At 41.1% G+C, this 9,056-nt stretch overlaps 1 pseudogene; it reads right to left on the reverse strand.

Annotated features, from left to right (window-relative positions):
• Positions 1–593: 593 nt before the first annotated feature.
• Positions 594–8,179, reverse strand: LOC127663621 (surfeit locus protein 6-like; annotated as a pseudogene).
• Positions 8,180–9,056: the final 877 nt, after the last annotated feature.

The following is a 9,056-nucleotide window of genomic DNA, read 5'->3' on the forward strand; positions in this document are numbered from 1 at the left end:
GCAACATGCAACCCCAAGTCTCAGCCACCAACTGGCTCACAGGTGACCAAGCACATCCTGTGGACTCAGGTAGGACTCTAGGTTTAGTTGGATACTGGAGCTTCGGCCCAGAGACATACCTGACTAGATCAGATTCTCCCAAGAACTCCCTGGGCTCTCTTCTCCGTTCCCAGGGTCTAGTAAATACAGTAATCAAGGCCTCTTGTTCTCATGGCCACTGGAAATACAGGGAGACAGCAAAGAGTCGGTGGGGTGCCTCACCCTAACCTCTGTCCCAACTCTGGAGCATTCAGAACACAGATACACACAGACATACAGACACATAGACACACCTCTCCCAAGACATGGGCACAGATCCTCTTCATCCCCCTCAGGGACTGGAGGACACAGTCCTCCTTAAAGATACTGCTGAAACATCCTGGCACGTGGTCAGAGATCTCACTATGGTTGTGGGGTGCAAGAACTGTGTCAACCTCACACAGGAGACCCAGACTGTCACCTAGACCTGCACTAGCATTGTATACCACTCCAACCCTCAAGGATGGAGATTGGAGGGATGGTGCTGAGCCAGGAATTTGGCAGGTGCAGAATGCTCAGGAGATGTCTGCACACTCCAGGTTTTAGGACAGCACCTGGCCCTTCTTGAGGGCCATCTGTAGCCGTCACTCAGCCTGAGCTGGCTTCTTCTTACACAGGTTGTGGCATCGCTTGCCTCATGCAGCTGACAGGTGCTGCATCTTCTCTACCATATGCTCCAAATGCTTCTCCCACTTGTGCTGCTGCTGTGTCCGGCGTTTCTTTTTGTGCTTCAGGACCTCCTGAAGCAGGCATTCCTGTCTCCAATTCTCACACCCTCAGGCTTTTGCAGCAAGTTGGTCCACTTCATCTTGGTCTCCAGCTCCTGGGCCTCGGCTGCATCCCAATCATGAAGCTCCTCCAGCTGGCCCTGATGCAGATTGTCTGTGCAGATTGTCCAGCACCTGCCCGTGAGTGGTGTCAAATTCCCTTTCACCTGCCTCAGCTTTGCTTTTCCTTCTTGTTGGGCCTTGCTGGCTGGCTCCTCTTCAGTCACTTCCATTTATTAAAGATCACCCCTGATTCCTGCAGCTCCTTACAGGCTATTTTTGGGGCACCTTGATTGGTGAAAGGACAGAAAATACAGCCTAACTCTCTAATGACCCCAAGAAGTCAGAAGTTTAAAATGCTATCTCCAAAGAAGCTCTAACTCCAGCCTTCTAAGGAGCCCCTAACACTTCATATTCCAGAGCCCACTCTTTGTGCTCTTTGTTAGAAACTAGATAAAAGGTCGCATTCCAGAGCCTGCCCTTTGTTCAGAGCTAGGCAAAAAGGCCTTGAATAGGTGATCCTGGCCCCATAAGGTAACTGGAAATGAGCTAAGCTTATCTTACTTCTGTAAACTGCTTACTCCATTACCCCCATCCAAGAGTTCACATAGCTATAGACCTCCAAGAAAATAGGAAACTAATTGGTTCACAGAGCGCAGACTCTGATAATTTATACTGATTGGCCTAAAAACTATGGAGTGGTACAAATCGATTGGCTCGCACTTCATGGGCTCTCAATGTAAGGAATGATTGGTTTGTGATTAGTGGGCTTTGTTGTAAACTTATAAAAGCTGTCCCAATTCTGTACTTGGGGTCCCACAGTCCTCTACCCCTGCACAGTGTACGACTGTGGACCCCAGAGCCTCTGGAATAAAAATCCTCCTGCTAATTGCATCAAGACCATTTCTTGTGAATGAAATGGGTGTCGCCTTCTGAGGCGTGGGGCACTGGGGTGCCCTCAGTTTTGGGGGGGGGTCTTACACTGGCTCCTTTTTCTCACCCTCTGCAACCTGCTGCTTTGCTCAGAGCTCCTTCTGTTCCCTCCGCTGATTCCTCTGCTATCTTTTTCTTTTCTAGAGTGGTGGCAGACAACTCCTTGGTATTACCCTGGCTCTGGGCCAGCTGGATCTTTTCATGCGGTGGCTGTTGCAGGAAATCAAGTGCAAAGACAGAATCCGGTGCTGTGCCTTGGCTATCTTGAGGGGACCTCAAGTAGCTGGAGTTCTTCTCTTGTTTGGTTACCATTGGACTCTTGGCCCTAGAAGAGGTGGGAGACTTCTTGCCCAGGGGTTTAGTCTCATGTTCCATAGCTTTCTGATCCTGCTCCCAAGATTTCTTTTGTGTTTTCTTCCTTTTCTTTTTTGGGGGGGTCCATCAGCTTCTGAGCCTTTTGTTCTGACAGCCCACTTGGTCCTCTGCAGCTCAGGGCCAGGCTGTGCACAGATCTTCTTAGCCAAGTCCTTCAGATAGGCATCCTGGCCAGGAGAGAAGCCATGGTGGCAACCAAGGCTTGGGCCAAATTCAGAGGCTCCAGCAGTCGAGCCCTGCCAGAAACACTGAGTATGAACCCTTTGTTGAGAGAGAGGATAAAGGAGACATAGTTGGAAATAAAGAGGGGAAGAAAGAAGAGAACAGGAGACAAAATAAATTTATTAATGTAATTGAGATAGTAGGGCATTTTGTTCTATTGCAACTACAGAATTGAAGTCTTCAAGATCACAACAGGAGCTTAGTCAAGATTACCTCAGGCTTTAGCATATAGAATGAAATTTAGAGGTCAATGAATGGTCCTGGTGGGCTACACCTCAGTGCTGAGGCTGAAAATTGAAAATGGTTGCAGGTAATCTGAGTGCCAGTGGAGGGAAGAATCAAGTATGGTTTTATAATTCCTCTTGAAAAGGAGGGATTTGAAGGAAGTTTGTAGAGGTCCAAATGGGCCCATGATGTGAATATACACAGACACAGACACAGACACAGACACAGACACAGACACAGACACAGCCATAGACAAAGGCACAGGCACAGGGACAGGGACAGGCAGAGACACAGACACAGACATATACACAGACACAGACACACTTAGACACACAGACACACAGACAGACATCACACAGACAGACATACACACAGACAGATATACACATAGACACAGACACACATACACACACATACATACACACACAAACACACACACACACACACACACACAAACAAACACACACTGATTGACTTATACCTGTAATTAACCCAGAAAACTTTTGAGGATTCCAGCATTATCCTATTGACTCTGACTGAAATCTGTGTGATAAGATTCAGGCAGTTGTGTTTATACATTATTTCCTTAGTTCTGTCTGTGGCACTGTTCCAGAGAATAGCGGAAGCCTGGGCATATATAAATGCACCCATTGAACATGGAATACTTAAAACAACCTCAATCAGGTGGAGGTCAGTAGACTGTCTTGTTTGATCTTGTGAAACATCCCAAGACATTACTGAACTTAATGTTCCAATCTGAAGACAGGGGCCTTCTACCACTCACATGGACATCATTCCTGGACAGTTTCCAGCACACAGACAAGCAGACACACACCTGGATTAACATTTAATTCAAGGAAATTTTAGCCTTATAAATGACTCATAAGTTTTTTTAAAATAGTGAGAAACCACAGGCTAATAAACTTCAAATTAGAATCTATGCTGAGGTTTAGAAACTGTACTGTTGCCATTTTAAAAGCAGCAACAGCCATAAACCTCAATGGGGAGTTACAGTCTAAAATGATGTAATAGTAAGATGTGTTAAGATAGAATTATAACTAAACAGGATCATCATGAATTCTCCAGGTCAAACGTTCCCATGAATTATAGATGCTTTTACTGGAGAAATTATCCCGTGAGTATGCTGAGCCACTGCATTAAATCTGACTGTTCATTGAGAAAGAAGAAAAAAAAAAAGTCTCACACAAGCAAGGTAGAGAATCATTGAAAAAAAATGAGAGCAGAGACAAAAGAATCATTTTTTAGTTCCAACAACCAGAGGATTTGTGGATGTTTAACACGAACTACTGAAATGTGCACTGGCTAATGTCCCTGGGAGAATTATTCTCTGCAAGGCGTGCCTCATTAGCCTTGGAAGCATTCTGCTCTCTGAGTTCAGGAAAGACTGGTGTGTGAGAAGAGATGATATGGAGGGATAAAATAAGTTCTGCCTTTGGGACTAGCTCAATGTGCTAGATCAGAGTTTGGAAAACCAGAATCCACATGAACGCCAGAAGTGTATTTGACTCTCTGTCCCCATAATTTTAGCACTCAAGAGGTAAAAACAGGATGTCCAGCCGAAATCTAGATAGCCAGATCAAGTGCTAGATCCTGCCTTAATGTGTAAGATGGACATGGATGATATATGACATGCAACACCCAGCTCTGTGAGGGCACACATGTATGAGCATCTACATACATGTCAACATTATTCTGCACATGCCTTCAGAACAAATGTGCACACACATGAAAAAGGTGTCTTGTAGTACCAATGCTTTCAGGGATGTAAATACCCTGACAGTTGGGGAGCTATTTATTTTTGCTGAAAAGTGGGAAAATAGAAAGCTTATCTCTCTGGATTCTCTAATTAATTAAAAGCTATAAGTGACATTCATTTCCCATCCCCCATTTTCTTAATAAGTGATTGACTCATTCTGAAATAGATCTGAGGGCGGTTGTGGCACACACCTTTAATCCCAGCACTTGGGAGGCAGAGGCAGGCAGATTTCTGAGTTCTAGGCCAGCCTGGTTTACATACAGAAAGAATATGAAATAGATCTGAATCATGATATCGTTTATCCAATGACTTTTAAAATTGTGTATATTGTGTATGATAGCTGTTATACACAGCAACACCACTACCTTTTGCACAACCTTAACACATGAATCAGAAAATGTCATGACTTAAAAAATATTTGGGGGGGGGGAGAATAGCAAAATTCTTATTTGAAAGAATAGTATAAACTAAAATGGATGTTTTGGAATAGGTTACAGAAAAGGAAAAGGCAGCCCCAATCTGCATGCATTGCTTGGTGACCAGTGACATCACTCACTGTTTTGAGATAGTCAGCTTATTTCTCATTATCACTGTGTCCCAGGGTATGGTTATTAAAGATCTATTTCGCCACGCCAGATTTTGGAACTGACATCTTTCTCAGTTTATATTATCACCCAGTTCTTTGATGGATTTCACCTGTCCATTCAGGTAACGATTCTCAATGAAGTCACATAAGTATGGGTCGTTTATGTTGATAACCGATTTGTGCAGTTCCAGTAGTGACTGATTCACACTCTTTTTCAAGTGCAGTGAACACTCCATTGGGTTCAGCCCGTTCCCCCAGTCATCATGGTCTGATTTCTTGATAACTCTGCAGGAAGATTTGGCTACCTCCTTAGTACTGCATCATCATCAATTTCTCAGTGTGTTCCCTCTCCAACTGAGATTGGCTGAGAAAAAGTTCTTTGAGCCAAATCATCCTGATCAGATACATGGACAGATACATACAGGCGGCATTCATCTACTGGTTGATCAGATTCCTTGGGGTAAATAACTCTGGTGAACCTGTGCTGGAGACTCAGGGGTCACTGCCCAGGGCAATGGGAAGAGAGGCTGTGGGGACTCTGGAGCAGCAGCAGGAAGTGGGGCTGTGGTCTAGAGCAGTTACGTGGGGTTGGTTGGCTTGAGTAACTAACTGCTTTGGTATATATTTATGAATTACAATGTGATATTTTAATTCATGTATACATGAGTTAGATTCTCTTAATTCTGAAACATGTTACATAAGTGAATTTTTATAATATGTGGGTAAGAGTATAAACTGTGTCCTTATGAGTTGCAAATATACACAAAACTCCCGAATGGGTGGCATTTTGTGTAAAGAACATGACAGAAAACAGAAAATGTAAAGTATCTATCAAGGGAATATGAGTTTTTATTTTATTAATAAAGTAAAATAATTCTGAGTATAACCGTGATAATCAAATATTTGGGTATTCCATGTGCATTCAAGGGGTAATTCTTTTTCTAGAAGACTGAAGCTTAAGGATCATTTTTCTCCTTAACGACTCTCACATGCTGAACGTTGCAAACCAGTGGGGAAGGGGAGGATTGTAAAGAACACAGCGTGCTTACTGCTGTTTCCACCTCCCATATTCACAACAACAGCTGATGATTTTCGTTCTGGGGAGCCTCAGCATCCTACGGGAGGCCTTCATCACTCCATTAGTGATGGCATCAAAACCCTGACTTTTTCAGCTTGGTTCAGGATTTCATTCTCTCTTAAACAGCATGTGAGATCCAAAGACCCTAGAGCAATATATATATATATATATATATATATATATATATATATATATATATATATATAAACTGATGCATCTTTCCTAAAACTTCAAAAACTAATAATTTGTAATATGAAGTTTGTAGATTTCATATTACAGGGAAATGAGCCTAGTATAGTTCTATTTTTCAATTTAACTCAAAAGTCTGGATTTAATTATCACCAAGCCAAATAATTAAATGACTTTAATTAAATATTTCCAAAAATTATTCTAGGTCAGTATGTTTATCTGAATTTGGAGGAAACAAAACCTATATTGACGATTTTTGATTTGCCAAAAACTTAAATCTAAAAATTTTGAATTTTTTTTCTCAAAACAACTGTTCCAGGAAACAATAAGGCATTTGAAAAAAATCAAAAGTTCTTTATGGTAAAAGTCCTGGAAAGATTAGTGATATAATTAGAAATGCATCATCATAATAAAGATAAATGACAGCAAGTTCATAGGCAACATCAACCTAAATGAAGAGAAATTCAAAGCACTTCCACTAAAATCTGGAACAACAAAGGTTGTCCCTTCTCTCCATGCCTCTTCAAGATAGTACTTGATGTCTTAGCTAGAGCAAGAAGACAACTGAAGGAGATCAAAGGGGATACACATAGGAAGAGAAGAAGTCAAAGTATGTTTATTTGCAGATGATATGATAGTATATATCTGACCCTAAAAACTTCATCATGAGACTCCTACAGCCGATAAAAACATACAGGAAAGTAGCAAACTATAAAATTAACACAAAAATTAATAACTCTCCTATATACAAATAACAAATGGACTGATAAAGAAGTAAGGGAAATAACACCTTTTACAATAGCTTTAAGAAATATGAAATACCATGGGATAGCTCTAACCAAGCAAGTAAAATATTTGTATGAGATAAAAATTTCATGTCTTTGAACAACAAATTAAAGAAGATATAAGATGGACAGATCTCTTGTGTTTATGGATCCATAGTATTATTATAGTAAATATGGCCATCCAATCAATCAAAAGCAATGTACAGATTCAATGCACTTCCCATCAAAATTCCAATATAACTCTTCTAGAACTTGAAAGAACACTTTCCAACTTTATACGAACACACACACACACACACACACACACACCGCCGCCAACACCACCACTACCATCACTACCACCATCATTACCAAGAAAAACAAAACAAACAAAAATCAAAACCCCATATAGTTAAAATACTCACTCCTGAGTTATACAAAGAATGTCTGGAGTTTTTTTCATGACCATCTCTGATCTTAAATTGTATTACAGAACTATAGTAATAAAAGCAGTATGGTTCTGGCACAAAAACAGACACATTGACCAATGAAATCAAACTGAAAATCCAGACATACATCCATGCAGCTATGAATATCTGATTTTTGACTAAGAATCCAGAAATACACACTGGATGAACGACAACATCTTCAACACATGAGCTCATCAAACTGAATGGTAGCATGTTGAAGAGTGCAAATACATCCATGTTTATTACCCTGCTCAATAGGGTAATAACCTCAAGTCCAAATGGATCAAAGACATCAACATAAAATCAGATACACTGAACCTGATAGACGAGAAAGTGGGGCACAGCCTTGAACTCATTGGGGTAGGAAAAGACTTTCTGAACAGAACACAGCACAGGCAGTGAGATCAACAATTAGTAAGTGGGACTTCATGAAACTGTTTCTGCACAGCAATGGACACTTTCATGTGAACAAAGCATAATTTAAAACACTTATTTTTAGTCTAAACAGAGTAGTATCAATAGAGGAAACTCTAATGGCTGAGAATCACCTAAAGAAACATTCAACATCCTTAGCCTCTATGGAAATCAATAGTGGTGGTTCCACTGGAAGCTGGGAATCATCTGATGTACCTCAGTATCCAGCTGATCCAGTTTTGTATATATACCCAAAGGATGCTTCATCCTGCTACAGAAATACTTGTTCAACCATGTCCATTGCTGCTCTATTCATAATAGCCAGGCATTAGAAATGCCCTAGATGTCTGTCAACAGATCAACATTAATGAAAATGTAATGCAGTTATACAATAAAATTACTAAGTCATTAAAAAATAGTAAAAATGCAGGTAAATGGATGGAGATGGAACAAAAATATCATCCTAAACAGGTAACCCAGATCCAGAAATACAAAATGGTACTTATTCACTCATTTGTAGATATTAGCTGTTAAGTCATTGGTAAGCACATTACAATCCATACAGCCACAGAAGTTAGGTAAAGAGTAAGGGACTAGGGGAGGAGAAATAGAAGAGCGATGGATGGTGGGGGAATACTGGAATGAGAAGGTCAAGCAGGTGGAGGAGGAGAGGAGCCAAGATGGCTCAGCTACAATAAGGGCCATTTGTGGGATTATATGGAAACCTAATGCAGTAGCATCTTCCTAAAATGCCTACATACACAAAGTCAATTTAAAATGAAATTTAGGCCTTACACAAAAGGAAGCAGAACGAGTGGAAGAACCAGAGGGGACAGAGGACACCAGGGGAACAAGACCTTCTAAACACAGGACTGACACACATAGGAACTCCCAGAGACAGAGGCAGCATTCACAGGACCTGTAGGGCTCTGTGACAGAGAGGTCCAAGGGCTGAAAAGAGAAGTAAGCACCTGCCCCATCCCTAACCCAGAAGCTAACTCTGATTAACAACCACTTACAAATGAAAATTGTGTTTTCTTTAAGGGAGTCTCACTGGGGAAACAGAAAGTGAACTCAACAGCATCTTAGTAGGTTCCTTGATTCATGTCATGTCAGGGATTTTTTTTTCTAACTCTACAGGTCTTTTGTGCATATATTATAGCTTCTGGCTTTGTGTT

The sequence above is a fragment of the Apodemus sylvaticus genome, chromosome 13 (assembly GCF_947179515.1).
Source record: "Apodemus sylvaticus chromosome 13, mApoSyl1.1, whole genome shotgun sequence".
NCBI classification, from domain to species: Eukaryota; Metazoa; Chordata; class Mammalia; order Rodentia; family Muridae; genus Apodemus; species Apodemus sylvaticus.